We start from the raw sequence: 16,149 nt of genomic DNA, 5'->3' as shown, positions 1-16,149 counted from the left end.
ATATATATATATATAAACAAATCAGGCAAAGAACATTAATTCTAAACCGCCCAGTGATATACTGAAATTTAATTAATTAATTTGAAACGATAAAGATGAGGAAATCTGTGAGAATAAGAAAAAGTCGCCCCAATGAAAAATGACAATGCTGTGGGTATCCGTGGCTGGATCTCAATGGAGATACAAAAAAAAAAGTGAAAAGCTAAATTAATCACGATAAAGTAAAACAGCCAGAAAAGTTAGCAGAGCTTTTGGGCAACACTATCCCTTCACCAGTGCAAGTGAAGATACTTTGATAGATAGATAGATAGGCCTATAACAGACAAATGCTGCCCGAGTGAATAGGAATAAAAGAAATAAAACAAAAGAGGCACAGGCTGGTGAATGGAGGGTGGAGATAGTATGGGTAGAAAATAAAAAAACAGCTTAGCTTAAATGGTGGTTAATATTGAAACTTAAATTTGGGTAGTCAATGGAGTAATTTTACCGATCTGGGAGTATGTTCCTAATGTTAAGTCCAAAAGGTTTTGTGGTTTTAAGTAGTAATTCCTAGTGGTTTTGGTCTTGTGGTCTATTGCAATAACTCTGAAATTTTCAATCGAGTGACCTGCTGAATTAAAATGTTCGGCTACAGGTTGATCAAGCTTTAATGTTTTGATAGCTGATCTGTGTTGTGTCATTTTCATACGGAGAGTGTTTTTTGTTTCCCCGACGTACTGATTACCACAAATATTACAGTATATGAGATAAATGACGTTTTTGGCTAGACAATTAATTGATTGTCTTATCCGAAAAATGCGGTCAGTTTGGTTACTGTTAAAATGTTTTTCAGTAGAGTCAACCAATGAAAAAGTTTTGCAAGATTTGCCGCAAAGGTGACTGCCCAAATTTTGGCTGTCATGAGAGTTAATTTTACTCTTAAATTTGGATCTTACTAATATATCACGAAGGTTGGGAGGTCTACGAAATGCAATAATGGATGGTTCCGGAAAAACAGTCCTGAGACGTTCTGTGTACTATGTTTCTCAATAATAGCCCGTAATGAAGGCAACCTAGGGTGATGGGTTGTGACCAATGGCACTCTGGTCAAATTTGGTTGACGTGGTTTGTACGTCAGTGTCTGAAATCGAGGAATATTTTTTGCTTTCTTTATAGCAGTTTTAATGTATTCCTTTGTAATTATATTATCCTTTGTAATTATATATTATTGTAAGTATTCCGTTGTAATTTATATTCATTAAAAACTACTACTATTTATTTCGCAAAATGTCTTGATGAGATTGATATTTTTAATTACTATTGATGTTGTACGCGATTGGCGTACCATACTTACCTGGTTTTTGGACAGCGTGGTGTGTTGTCGCAGGTTGGGTTGAAACGTCGTCATGTTATGTTATGTTGATGTAATAGAGTATTCAATAAACTTCACTTTACTGATAATAGTGGTCGATATATTTATTCGAGTCAGTAAAAGATGTTTTCGCTTATAATATCCCAGTGTGTAACTACATTTGTTATACCTCACTTTAATATTATTCTCTTATTTAAACATTTATAACTTATACAATTTCATACATATTTAGCTCTTATTAACTTCTAATTACTTTACTGTCTTTTTAAAGGTCGATTTGCTTATTTAGTTCACTTTTCCGGTCAACATTTTATAAGGTGTTTAACACTAGTCTTGTCTAAATATATTATAAAGAAATTACTCTGGGAGCCCAGAAGATTTTAATTAGCAATTTGAGTACAAAAGGTTTGAGGTGTGGAGTGTGTAGATATGGTCTATGGGACCCAGAAATGGAAATTTTTAAGTGACGGGTCCTGTTCAATTTTAGGGGGGAGCCACACAAATCACCCCTAAAATTGAATTTAATTAGCATATCGAGTACATCGATCAAACCAATTCTAAAATGTTCTCTTAACTATCAGGAATCAAGATCCATAATTCTTAAGTGACCATTCCTATGCTAAATTAACTTAAGAACGCACTTAATTAGTGCTAATTAGACATTTATTTAGCATTTTGAGTACATCAACGAAATTCACATGACATATACTTATGAACATACTGATTAAGGATTCATCATTCTTAAGTTTGAAATCCGGGGCCAAATCCACTTAAGAATGGGTCAAAGGTTAAAATAATTAAAATTCAAATTTAATTAGCATATCGAGTACATCGACCAAACCAATTCTAAAATTTTCTCTTATTAACTCCATAAGACCATAATTCTTAAATGACCATTCCTGTGCTAAATTAACTTAAGAATGCACTTAATTAATGCAAGAAAGAGACAAAAAAGAACACTCCTCTCCCTGCAGTCAGCCAGGCCAAATAGAGATTGATGTCTCCATGGATACATCTATCAAGGCTTTGGTGTCCAGCAGGATTCCCATCCCCATGTGCTATTCCATTATTTCAAAATCATTTGCTAATTTTATTCTATAGTATAGATTAGTAGAGTTAACACAACAGGATCATCTTTTCTCAGTATTATAATTGCTATATGTTTATGTTGTGCGTGAAGACATCTAATTGTAATGGAAAGCTTTACGGACCCAGGTCAGACTCCTGAAAGTAGTGCTGAAACTCAGATGAAATCGTCCCAGAACGTTTGCATTCTCCACATTGAAAAGCCCAAACAAAAATCAAAGTGGGGAAATATCCTCTCGTTCAATGATAAACATTGGAAAGCGGTTTTACTAGCAGCAGAAAGTAGACGTAAAAAGCGTAATTTTGTGGAATCTGTATATCACAACATTGTGCAAAAATTACCATCATCTCCTGACGAAAATGAAGGTTATCATGTGATGTGTTACAAGAATTTTACTGCTATACCGTCAGAAACTGCATCCACGGATAAGGCACCTCATACACACAAGTTAGAAAGCACTGCTGAGAGTCCACATTTACGTTAAGCTACACCCGAAAGCGATAGGTCGCTGTCATCAACATCTGGTATTTTCCCTCCTCAATGTATATTTTGTGGGAAAGCAAGAAAACGCAAGAAAGGTCAGTATGAAGTAGCTGGTAGTTGTGAGACAATTGAAGCTGGTCAGAGCATCCATGAGGCAGCTTCAGCTTTAAATGATTCCAAACTGTTATCCGAAATAAGTGGTATTGACTTGACAAAGAATCAAAATCACCACTCTTGTAAAAGTGCATATTTGATGTCGGCCAAAAGGGTTTCAAGTCAGAGTGAATTGGATTCAAATGAGTCATCCAAACTAACCATGATACAAAATATCCATAACTATGTAGAAAAAGCAATCATCTGTAACAAAAGACCTGAGCTTTTGACATCAGTGTTTGCCAGATATACTGATATGTGTACACTTTCTGAAACAACACCCATAAATAGTGCACAGACAAATTTGGTAAGAAACTACGTTTACCAAGAATTATTATTTACAATAACACTGCCGATAAATCTGTACGTGTTGCATATGACTATGCATCGGATGATGAACACATTGTTACCAAGGCAGCTTTTCTACTTCGTAAAAACATACTTGGCATTCAAAAGAAAGACCTTCCTGAAAATCCTACCTTCCTGAAAATCCTAATCCTGATTTAAAGGAAGGGGATGCTTTGCCCCCCCCCCCCCCAAGTTGTTATCCACATTTTTCACTGCATTGTACAGCGGAGCAGAACAAACTAAGTGTTTTGAGCAGGTGAAGCGACGTGTTAAATAATCTTGTGATGATGCACTTTTCATTGTCAAAAGAGGTAAAGTGAAACCAGCAAAGCAAGTGGCATTGGGTATGGCTGTAAAGACTGTTACAGGTAGCAAAAAGTTAGTACAGGTTCTAAATAGGTTTGGACATAGCCTCAATTACAACTGCCTTGAAGAACTTGAAACAAATACGGCTAAGAAAATACAAGAGAGGATGCTGGCATGCCCCATTGGAACAGTTAAACACATACCAATGAGACTTGCATTTGATAATTTTGATGAAATGACTCACACTTCACGACACAATGGAAATACTTTACCAGAATATATCAGACGAGCAAGAAACTAATGAAACAAATGTCACAGAAGGCCATTCCTGTGTAACTAACAAACAACAGAAAGGTAGAAAGCGATCACTAGCGCCACAGATGTCTGCTCTAGAGCCATATCGTAAGAAACCAAAAATGACCGTATTTAACTACAATGTTACAGATATTTCTAGTCTCCCTGATGTCAGTGCAGTAGCATGGAATATGGACTTCCTTTGGGTGTTAAACATGCTTTGAAAGAGAATAACATTCCAATGTGGGTCGGTTACAATGCTGCATCATATCAAGACAATTTGCCAAAACAGGCAGTTCGATATATGCCAAATTTGCAACAACCAATCACTAGGTTAGATGTCATACAAGAGACTCTTGATAACCCAAAGATGCACTAATGAATGCGAGCAGAAATTCGGAATCGTGACTTACGATTTAAATGCAGCAAAGCCAGCTATGCAAATACAAGCAACAGAAAAACCCAAGTTTGATGACATATTTATCATGTTAGGTGCTTTCCATGTGGAAATGGCCTTTTTTAAAGTTGTTGGAAAGCTTCTTTCTAATTCAGGAGGTCCTGATATGCTTACCACTACTGATTTGCTTGCTCCCGGGTCACTTAACGGTTTTCTAAGTGGAAAATATTTCAATAGATGTAAACGTTTACACCACCATATTGGCTCTTGCTTTTGAAATTCTACATTTTCGGGAATTCATGAAAGAGTATAGCAACAGAGAACAGCTAACGGAATTAACCAATGAACCAAGTCATGAAAAAGCCATCAACTCCGCTACATTTATTCATGCATGTACAGCATACAAACAGTTTGCAGATTTGACACGTTTGGGACCACACGGATTCACTGCTCAATTTTGGCTTATGTACATTGACTACATCCATAGCTATCATAACCTAGAGAGGTCAATCCGAACCAATAACATCAGTCTTTACATATACTCTCTTACTCCCATTATTGGTCTGTTTTTTTGCCACAAATCACATCAACTATGCACGATGGTTAACAAAATTCCAACTCGATCTCATACATACGAAGCAGATGCGAAGTTGTTGCAAAAGGATTTGGATACCTTATCACACTGGGAAAAAAAATGGATGATGGAATTCCACCCCGAAAAATGCCAAATCATAACCATCACACGAAAGAAAAACATCATAAAGTACCCATACACCCTCCATGGTCACCGACTTGCACATGTAGACCACGCAAAGTATCTAGGAATAACAATTTCCAATGACCTCAGATGGAATAAACACTTGGAAAACGTCGCTGCTAAAGCAAATAACACACTGAATTTCCTCAGACGTAACATAAATATCAAAAACCCCAAAGTAAAAGAACAAGCCTACAAATCACTTGTACGACCAATCCTGGAATATGGAAGTGTAGTCTGGGACCCCCACACAGATGTTCTAAAGAAAAAAGTAGAGAAAATTCAACGCCGTGCTGCAAGATTCACTCTCGGTAGATATGAACGTACAGCCAGTGTCAGTGCCATGCTCCACGAACTATCTTGGAAAACCCTGGCTGAAAGACGTCAACTCTAAAGACTATCAATGTTCTACAAGATACACAACAACCTTGTTGCAATTGATATGGACAAATTCTTAAGCTCCAAAAACCTCACTGCCCCTTCTCGCACAGAAAACAGCCAAGCATATAGTATTCCACGCTCAAAAGTCGGGACTATCATCGGATGTCCTTTCCCAGAACGTCAAGAGATTGGAACATCCTAGCAGAATCAACTGTAAAGGCACCAACTTTTAAATCATTTAAGGGGGTTCTTTACGAAAACTAACTCACTCGTACCACATCCCACCAAAGTGCTATAGTCTTCAAGTCTGAAGTTTGCACTAAATTGGAGGAAGAAGAAGAAGAAGGAGCAGATGCTATCTGTCTCAAATGCAACCAGGAAGGGCATATGAAAAATAAATGTCCAAATTAAAACAAATCAAATTCTGTCGGATCACCAGGATCTTACATCAATCAAATGTGGGAATCATTTGTTGGCAATAAAGCTGACGAGGTATCTAGACCTTAAGAACAGAGAGAAGACAGTGCAAACTTACGCGAGATAGAAGAAGGAAAAATCAATAAAAGTGTATTTAGCGTGAGCGATTCAAGCAGTGTGGAGAAAAGTGACGAGGAAACATTTGATTGTGTGCAGAATGGAAATAAAAGTCTGCCAAATGAAAAGGAAGATAGTACCATTAATGATGGTTTGATCACAAAAAATACCAAAGAAAGTAATGAAGAGCAGGAACAAAAAAAAGTAACCGATTACTTTGATGCTTCTACCAGTAAAAGTGATAAAAATACAAAGGTTAAAAAAAGCCAAGAATGTTGACCAAGACCAAAATCAAAACATGACATCGGAAGGAAATCAAGCAACACCTAAAAGAAATCTTAGAAAGAAAAAAAAATAGCGGGTTGTTTTATGCAAGAGTTATCTTGTTGGATCCTTTTTTAGCATTGGAAGTTTTTTTTTCCGCTTTTTTTATATCATCTATACCAGTATACATAACGTTATCTTAACAGCAAATAACTTTCAAATAATATGGCAAGCAATACTTTGCATTGTGTTTCGCTAAATGTCAGAGGTCTACGTAACCCAACCAAGCAAAGACAAATCTTCAAGGTGCAATGATCAAAACACAGATATACTGCTTATCCAAGAAACACCACTTGATGGTATCAAGTCAGTAAGCTCTCCCAAAGACGCCATCGCTCTCATGAAAAGTAGTACTGGTTTGGGTGCCGATGCAGGTTTGAGGCTTCATAAATGGACCTCTAACAGTCGAGACGTACTGGACGTAATACCAAAATCTGAACGTGGAAAGTCCTTGCTTGATTTAAATATAAAATCTGATTCATTACCGATGGAAAGAGTACTTGGTGTATCCTGGTGTGTCGAAAGCGACAATTTCAAGTTTAGAGTGCAGCTCAACGACCTTCCTACAACAAGACGAAATGTTTTGAAAACCATCAGCTCTAATTACGATCAATTTGGGTTTGCAGCTCCTGTCCTGATAGTTGGGAAGATAATTCTTCAAACTCTATGTAAAGAGAACCTTGATTGGGATGACATGTTGAATCCGGAGCTGACATCAAGATGGCATGCTTGGAAGGTGGATGTTCAAAGTGAAGTCCAGAACATCGTAAACGCCAGACCTTTGTCTATAGACAATATTGTTGATCCATCTTCACCTGGGGTATTTCAATCTGCAGATCTATATTGTAGACGAAGATGGAGAAGAGTGCAATACATGGCCAACCAATTCTGGAGCCGATGGAGGAACGAATACTTGTCAACGTTACAACCTCGAAAAACTTGGAATTGTACCAGACGTAATATGCATGTGGGTGACGTGGTCCTCATCAAAGATGACAATGCACCAAGAAACAGTTGGAAACTTGGGTTGGTTGTAAACGTCTTCACCGACCATGATGGTCTCGTTAGGAAAGTTAAGTTGCATCACCAAAGAGGTTACTTGGAGCGGCCAATTCACAAGCTACTGCTACTCTTAGCTAACAACGATTTGGATGAATCTAATAAATAGAGGTCCATCCCCGTCAGGGAGCCTTATAATTTTGTGTAATGACTAAAAAACATATACTAATAATTTCACCATAAAACGTTTATTATTTATTATATTTTATTATTATTCTTTAAAAGTTTAGATTGTATGTTTATGCCAGGATTTAGTATAAAAGTCATCCTGACAAGGGAGCCATGTTGCTACAGTAAAGTTAGTACCGTATTGTTATACACCATGCGGTGTTGTTTGCTTAGTCAGCCGTAAAGCATTGTTATACACCATGCGGTGTTGTTGGCTTAGTCAGCCGTAAAGTATTGTTATACACCATACGGTGTTGTTGGCTTAGTCAGCCGTAAAGTGTTGTTATACACCATGCGGTGTTGTTGGCTTAGTCAGCCGTAAAGTATTGTTATACACCATGCGGTGTTGTTGGCTTAGTCAGCCGTAAAGTATTGTTATACACCATGCGGTGTTGTTGGCTTAGTCAGCCGTAAAGTATTGTTATACACCATACGGTGTTGTTGGCTTAGTCAGCCGTAAAGTATTGTTATACACCATACGGTGTTGTTGGCTTAGTCAGCCGTAAAGTATTGTTATACACCATGCGGTGTTGTTGGCTTAGTCAGCCGTAAAGTATTGTTATACACCATGCGGTGTTGTTGGCTTAGTCAGCCGTAAAGTATTGTTATACACCATACGGTGTTGTTGGCTTAGTCAGCCGTAAAGTATTAGTCTGAGAGATGGATCAATAGGTTCCGATCAATATAGTGCACATATTTTACCATTGGTCTTAATATGATTTTTGTGTGTCATACTTTGGTACATCTGAAAACCCGATTCTTAAGTGTTTTGAGTGCTGGGTCTTGGGGTCAGAGGTCAATGACCTACTTTTTGACCCACATTTTACTAATATTTTTATTTTATGGCACAGGACATGGGGTGTCACGAAACCTAAGACCACGAAAGCTAAGACACTCTAAGACCTAAGATCACGAAAGCTAAGACCCAAGACCTAAGATTACAAATTCTAAGATATACTACAGCTTAAAAACAATACTTGTTTATCCATACATAATTTTAAACACAGTAGGTTTCATTTATTACCATAAATATAATTTAATACCACCGCAAAAACATGGATAAACTCACATTATTTTCGCCCGTTGAGTAAATGTATATTTTTTCTTTATAACAAACAAACTTGACGGGTTGTTTGTTGGTATATATTTACTCCAATGTGTTGGTTCAGAGAATGTTTTTCTTACGCACCTGCCTTTCTTGTATTTTGACTCCAAATTTGTTGACTAACTTTATCCTGAATACCACACATTAAAATTAGGACTTATAAGTACTTTCAGAAGGAGAAACACATAATAACAAATAAATAAATCCTTTAAATTGATGATTTTACAGACGTGTTTCTTTGTATACTGTAATGTAACTCCTCGAGCTCCCCATGCTCAATGTTTTTGTTTCTATGGAGCGCCAAAAGAGCAACAATAATAGTACAAGTATAAAAACAGAAAGAAAACGAAACAAAAAAACTTATCATAATTTTTAAGTTAAAATTTATTTGCCAGTATTTATTTCTTCGTACTTGCATGGTTATACTATTATCATTACAATTTCAATTTTACATTCCATCCACACTGTAGATGGACTCCACAGAGTTTTCAGCCCTCTATATAATTTTTGCTCTTTTGACGTTCCATAGAAACAAAAACATTGAACATGGGGTAGGCCTACTTCTAGGCTAGTCATTTTGTGTGCGAGAAAAACGTCTGTAAAACCATCAATTTAAAAATGTATTTGTTACTTTTTATGTGATTCTTTTTCATGAAAGTGCCAATTCTAAGGTGTGGTATTCAGAATAAATGTTGGGAGTTAAAATACAAGGCAGGTGCGAAAGATAAATATTTGTAATCTTAGGTCTTGGGTCTTAGCTTTCGTGATCTTAGGTCTTAGGGGGTCTTAGCTTTCGTGGTCTTAGGTTTCGTGACACCCACAGGAGGTGTTAACGTACATCAATTTCTTTGAAATTAGGCTCAAATTAAAGCTGATGAATTATACTAAACATTGATTTTCATTAAAAGTCATTTCAGTCATTATTTTACAAAATATTTGTAAAATAAACCATTTTTTTCATTTTTTGGGTAAATTTGATATTTTTATTTTTTTTAAATATCAATAGGTAAATAATATATTCTTCAATATTTTTCGAGCAACTTTTAAAAACTGCTCCAGTCATATAGGAGTGGATGTAAAAAAAAAATTTTAATTTGTGTTACATTGTGACCGTGTGTACGTAAAATAACAATTTTCACTCATTTTTTAATAAAAATTGCAAAAAAATGCTATCTCGTGAACTACTTGTCGTACAACGATAAAGTTTGCATTAATTGAAAGCCAATGGTGATATTTATATTTATTGTAATAGAAACTTTTATCATTAATCTACTATAAGGTTTAAAAATTAATAGAAATGTAAATATTGATCTATACTATTACAAAATAATGGAATAACCCTTTGACCTTGTAAGTTTTTTTACTGGTTGAAAGTTTTTATTCTGTCATCCATGTCATGTATTTGTAGTTCATTAAACTTCTGTAAATTGAATTGAAGTGTAAGTTTACATTTTGTTTGCTTTATATATTCATTATATCATACTTTATCCATAGATACTTACCATGCAATTTTAGAATACCTTTAATATTATTGTAACCCTCCAAATATACAAGACATAACGTCCGATAGAGGGCGGCAGAGAAGGAAGATAAATAAGACCGAGCACATGTGTAGATATAAAAGGAGTGAGAATAAAACATCCAAAACCGCCTGGTTTACGATGAAATCGGTCGCGTCTGAAATCGGTCGCGCTTGAAATTGGTCGCGATAAAATCAACTTCCGGTATTTTGTATGGCGCGCCGCTAGAGCTATACTTTTGATGAAATCGGTCGCGCTATTTTGTATGGATCGAGCGGGATGCATGCTAGAGCGGGATAAACATTTTTCGTTTATATAGATTTAATTGATATTTTTTAGGAACTAGATTATTTATGTGGATATTTTTTACTTGGTTAATAAATATTTATTATCAATCATTAGGCCTAAATTAATTTTTTTTTGTATTTCACAGGTCTCGGAGAAGGACTGTGTCTGTTCTAAATGGCCATTTCTAAACACTTTTAAATATTATATTAGGCATAATGTTAAATTAGGCATATAATAATTTACCTCTATTTATATGTACTGTAGAAGTAAATTATTATATTATGCCTTATATAATATTATGCCTAATATAATATTTAAACGTGTTTAGAAATGGCCATTTTGAACAGACACAGTCCTTCTCCGAGACCTGTGAAATAAAAAAAAAAATTAATTTAATGATTGACAATAAATATTTATTAACCAAATAAAAAATATCCACATAAATAATCTAGTTCCTAAAAAATATCAATTAAAAATATATATAAACAAAAAATGTATATCCGCTCTAGCATGCATCCCGCTCGATCCATACAAAATAGCGTGAGCGATGCTGGAAAATGGGGCGATTTCTATTAGACGAACTTCAAAACACTTTTCCAGAAGTCCAGTTGACTTAACACTAGAGCAAACAGTCAACAAAGATGCTGCTTCCAGACATACTGGAATTGCAGCTTTTACAAATAATGAGGCAACACGACGAAGATGGATGTTAACAAGACCTATTCGTGCCAACATAGTTGGTAGTCTGATGGAGTATGCTGGTTTAAAAAACAGAGATGAAGTATCACAAGAATTGAATACTAACCGTATTAAAAGGGACAATTCGGATCTAAACAAGATTGTAGAATGCTTTAAAGTAACCTTAAATCCGTTTGATCCGAGTTGCAACAACAACAATCTGTACAGTGTTGAAACTGGAAGAGCGTCATCGTCGACTGCAGCAAATGATATGTTGAAATTTTACAAAATAGGCAATGAACGGAGTGACAGTTTCATCAGTGAATGTAAGACAAGTCCTGAAAGGTTTCAGAAACCTATCAAACGAAACAAAGTCAAGAACTTTGCTTATGACAGTGTTAAAATGAAAGTTAAAACAAAAGATCTGAAAGTTAAGGAAGTACGATGTACAAGAGATCTGTTTGGACGGTTGTTGTTTTTGCCAACAAAGCAAAATATTGATCTTCAAATTCTCCTTGAATATCCATTACTAGCAGTTCCAATTTCACTGTGTCATTATGATGGTAAAATGAACAAAACCAAGAAATCAGCTTTAATGGATAAATTGGAGAAAATATCTGAACCATATATTGGTCAGGTGAGCGCTGATGTATACCTTATTGATGCCATGTTCTTCTTTAGAACACTTCCAACATTGCCTTTCTCATTCGCTGGAATAGCTAGAGTGATTATGGAAAAAGCATGTACATTCAAATGTCCTTTAATACATCTGATATGCGATCGATATGATATCAGTCCAAGTATTAAAGATCTGGAAAGGGCCTCACGTGGGGATAATGAAGGAGCATTTATCATTAAAGGTGGCGAACAAAAGCGACCCACTGACTTCATGAACTCTCTACTGTCATCCAATTTCAAGAATGCTTTAGTGGAATTTCTAAAAGATGAATGGCAACATGACAGCTATGCTAAAGTACTGAATAATCACATATTCTACTTTGCTATTGGAAAGAATTGCTACAGATATCAAGTTTTTGACGGAAAAATGCATCGAAATTTTGTACAGGAGCTTGCCTGTGATCATTTAGAGGCAGATACCCGCATCATGTTTCATGCCAGATATGTATCTGAGCAAATTCCAAGACCATCAACTTGTGTTGTTCGAGCAAGTGACACAGATGTTTTCATATTGCTCTTGTATTTTGCTTCCACACTAAAAGTATCCATCTTAATGGATGTTGGACTATCTTCGAAAAACTCACGAAGAGTCATTAACGTTAGCAAAATAGCAACAAGCATAGGACCAACGGTTTGTTCTGCTTTACCTGCGTATCACGCATTTACTGGATGCGACTACACTGCTGCATTTTTGCGGAAAGGAAAGCTACGTCCCTATGATTTAATGGTTCAATCAAGACGATATACTGAGGCATTTAATCAACTTGGATTGTCCGAAAATGTTAGAGATAGCACTTCAGATATTTTAGAAGAATTTGTATGTGCTATGTACAGTAGACCAAAATTGAAGAAAGTAAACAAGGCAAGATTAGAAATATTCGATAAAATATATGCACCACAGGATGGAGAGAATCCGCTTGAGACGATCAAGACATCTGATCCAACATGCCTACCACCTTGCAAGTCAGTGCTTTGCCAAAAAATTGAGAGGACAAATTATGTCGCACTAATATGGAGGAATGCCATAATGACAAATCCAATGGAGATTGAACCAAATAACAGAGGTTGGAAACTAAGTGGTGATGGGAAGATATTTGAAATTGAATGGTATAAAGGACGTAGGTGCCCTGAAATGGTATTGGATGAAGATGATTTGCACAGTGAGGATGAGATGGAAGACTAGAAAATAAAATCAACCGTATGTGCATAATTCTGAAAGCAAAATTTTGAATTTAATATTAAAAATGATATACATTTTTTTATTTTTTAGTCATTTATAGTTGGTTAATGATAAAAGTTTCTATTACAATGAATATAAATATCACCATTGGCTTTTTATCGTTGTACGACAAGTAGTTCACGAGATAGCATTTTTTTGCAATTTTTATTAAAAAATGAGTGAAAATTGTTATTTTACGTATACACGGTCACAATGTAACACAAATTAAAATTTTTTTTTTTACATCCACTCCTATATGACAGGAGCAGTTTTTAAAAGTTGCTCGAAAAATATTGAAGAATATATTATTTACCTATTGATATTAAAAAAAAATGGTTTATTTTACAAATATTTTGTAAAATAATGACTGAAATGACTTTTAATGAAAATCAATGTTTAGTATAATTCATCAGCTTTAATTTGAGCCTAATTTCAAAGAAATTAATGTACGTTAACATGTCCTGTGCCATAAACTAAAAATATTGGTAAAATGTGGGTCAAAAAGTAGGTCATTGACCTCTGACCCCAAGACCCAGCACTCACAACACTTAAGAATCGGGTTTTCAGATGTACCAAAGTATGTCACACACAAAAATCATATTAAGACCAATGGTAAAATATGTGCACTATATTGATCCATTTCTCAGACTATATTGTTATACACCATGCGGTGTTGTTGGCTATAGTCAGCCGTAAAGTTGTTAATTTGCATAACAAATGTGTCCGCTTATAAAAGGCAACGGAGATGCAGAATCTATGTTAGTAAGTTACTGTTTACCAGTTGGACAAGTGTTACAGTGTATAAAACAGTGTTAACGTAGATTGAAGGTTATAACCGATGCAAGCAGTGGTATTGTTAAGCCAGCTTGCCGGTAAGCAGTGGTATTGTGTTAAGCCAGCTAAAATAAAACGAATATACCTGATGTTCGTACTGTGGAATTGTTGTTTGTCTACTGCGTTTTAGAAACAGCAACTACTACCAAATTTATTGCGTAACGGCAATAAAAGTCTAATTAGCACTAATTAAGTGCGTTCTTAAGTTAATTTAGCACAGGATTGGTCACTTAAGAATTATAAATATGGATCTTGATTCCTGATAGTTAAAAGAACATTTTAGAATTGGTTTGATCGATGTACTCGATATGCTAATTAAATTCAATTTTAGGGATAATTTGGGTGGCTCCCCCCTAAAATTGAACAGGACCCGTCACTTAAGAATTGCCATTTCGGGGTCCCATAGGCCATATCTACATACTCCACACCTCAAACCTTTTGTACTCAAATTGCTAATTAAAGAAAAAGTTATATTATTTCATTTCGTTTATTAACATTATTGTTTACCATTTTTACGTTGCATCATTTTAAAAAGTAGAACAAATTTGCCGTATTTATGTGCCTTTAGTCTTTTTGTTATTTTTTAAAGTTCTTTAAAAAAAAATTATACCTAATCTTAGTGAAGTGGATGCACCACTCAGAAAAGTTACCAGCAAAGATACAGACTTCTACTGGGACAAGCCACAACAACAAAGTTTTGACAAGTTACTACAAATGTACAGCACTACACCTGTACTAGCTTACTTCGATCAGCGAAAAGAAGTGACCATACAATGTGATGCAAGCAGCTATGCGCTGGGTGGTGTGCCATTGCAAGGACATCCAGTTGCGTACACTTCAAGAGCACTAACTCCAACAGAGTGCAGATATGCACAAATAGAAAAAGAAATGCTGGCAATATAGTGCAGAGTTGCAAGAAGTTTCATCACTATGTGTTTGGAAACCAAGTAACAATAGAAAGTGACCACAAGCCACTGCAAGCTATATATTCAAAACCAATACTCTCCGCCCCAATGAGACTTCAAAACATGCTGGTAAGACTACAACCGTATGACCTTAATGTAACATACAGACCAGGCAAAGAAATTGCGATCAGTGACACACTAAGCCGTGCTAACTTACCAGACACAGAACCAGATATCAAACCGATCACAATTAACATGACAGACTATACATAGCAGTATCACCAGTCAGGTATGCTGAATTTCAAAGTTGTACAGACAAAGAACTAAACGAACTGCACAGCATGATCCTCAAAGGATGGCCAGACACAAAAGAAGAGACACCACATGCAATTAGGCAATACTGGACCGCAAGAGATGATCTGTCAGTTGCAGATGGAATAGTATACAAAGGAATGCATATTGTCGTTACACCAAGCATGAGATCAAACATGCTTAACCAAATACATTCATCCCATCAGGGCATACTAAAATGCAAACAGCGGGCACGCGAATCTCTGTATTGGCCCGGTATGAGCGTACAAGTGGAAGAATTAGTCAACACACTGAACCACTTAAATCATATAAACTACCAGAATTACCATGGAATGAAGTAGCAAGTGACCTCTTTGAATTTGATCGACAAGACTACATAATAACCATCGATTACTACTCAAAGTACATCGAAGTAGACAGAAAACTGATAGCGCCACGGTCATAGACAACTTAAAGAAACAATTCAGTCGGCACGGGATACCCAAAAAAATAAGAACAGATAATGGTCTGCAATACTCATCAGCAGAGTTTACCAAATTCTGCAAAGACTACGATATACAGCACAGCACTTCTTCAACATACTACCCTCAATCAAACGGTGAGGTAGAGAGAGCTGTACAGACAGTAAAACAACTATGGAAGAAGAGCAATGACAAAAATCTAGCCTTGCTAGATTACAGAACACCACCACTAGCAAGCTGTAAATTATCACCCGCTCAATTACTAATGGGACGAAGACCACAAAACCTGCTTCCTACAGCCAAAACACTACTATGACAAAAAAAAACATGGCAACTCACTTACAGCTTTGGCACCAGGAGATTCAGTAAGAGTAATACCTCTGCCAGGATAAAAAAAAAATGGCAACCAGCAACAGTAATTGTAATCACAATACACCACAATCTTATGTAGTAGAACACAATGGAAAGAAATATCGCAGAAACAGAAAAGAACTTAAAACAGATCTT

The sequence above is a fragment of the Antedon mediterranea genome, chromosome 7 (genome assembly GCF_964355755.1).
Source record: "Antedon mediterranea chromosome 7, ecAntMedi1.1, whole genome shotgun sequence".
Lineage (NCBI taxonomy): Eukaryota > Metazoa > Echinodermata > Crinoidea > Comatulida > Antedonidae > Antedon > Antedon mediterranea.
This window is presented reverse-complemented; position numbering follows the sequence as displayed.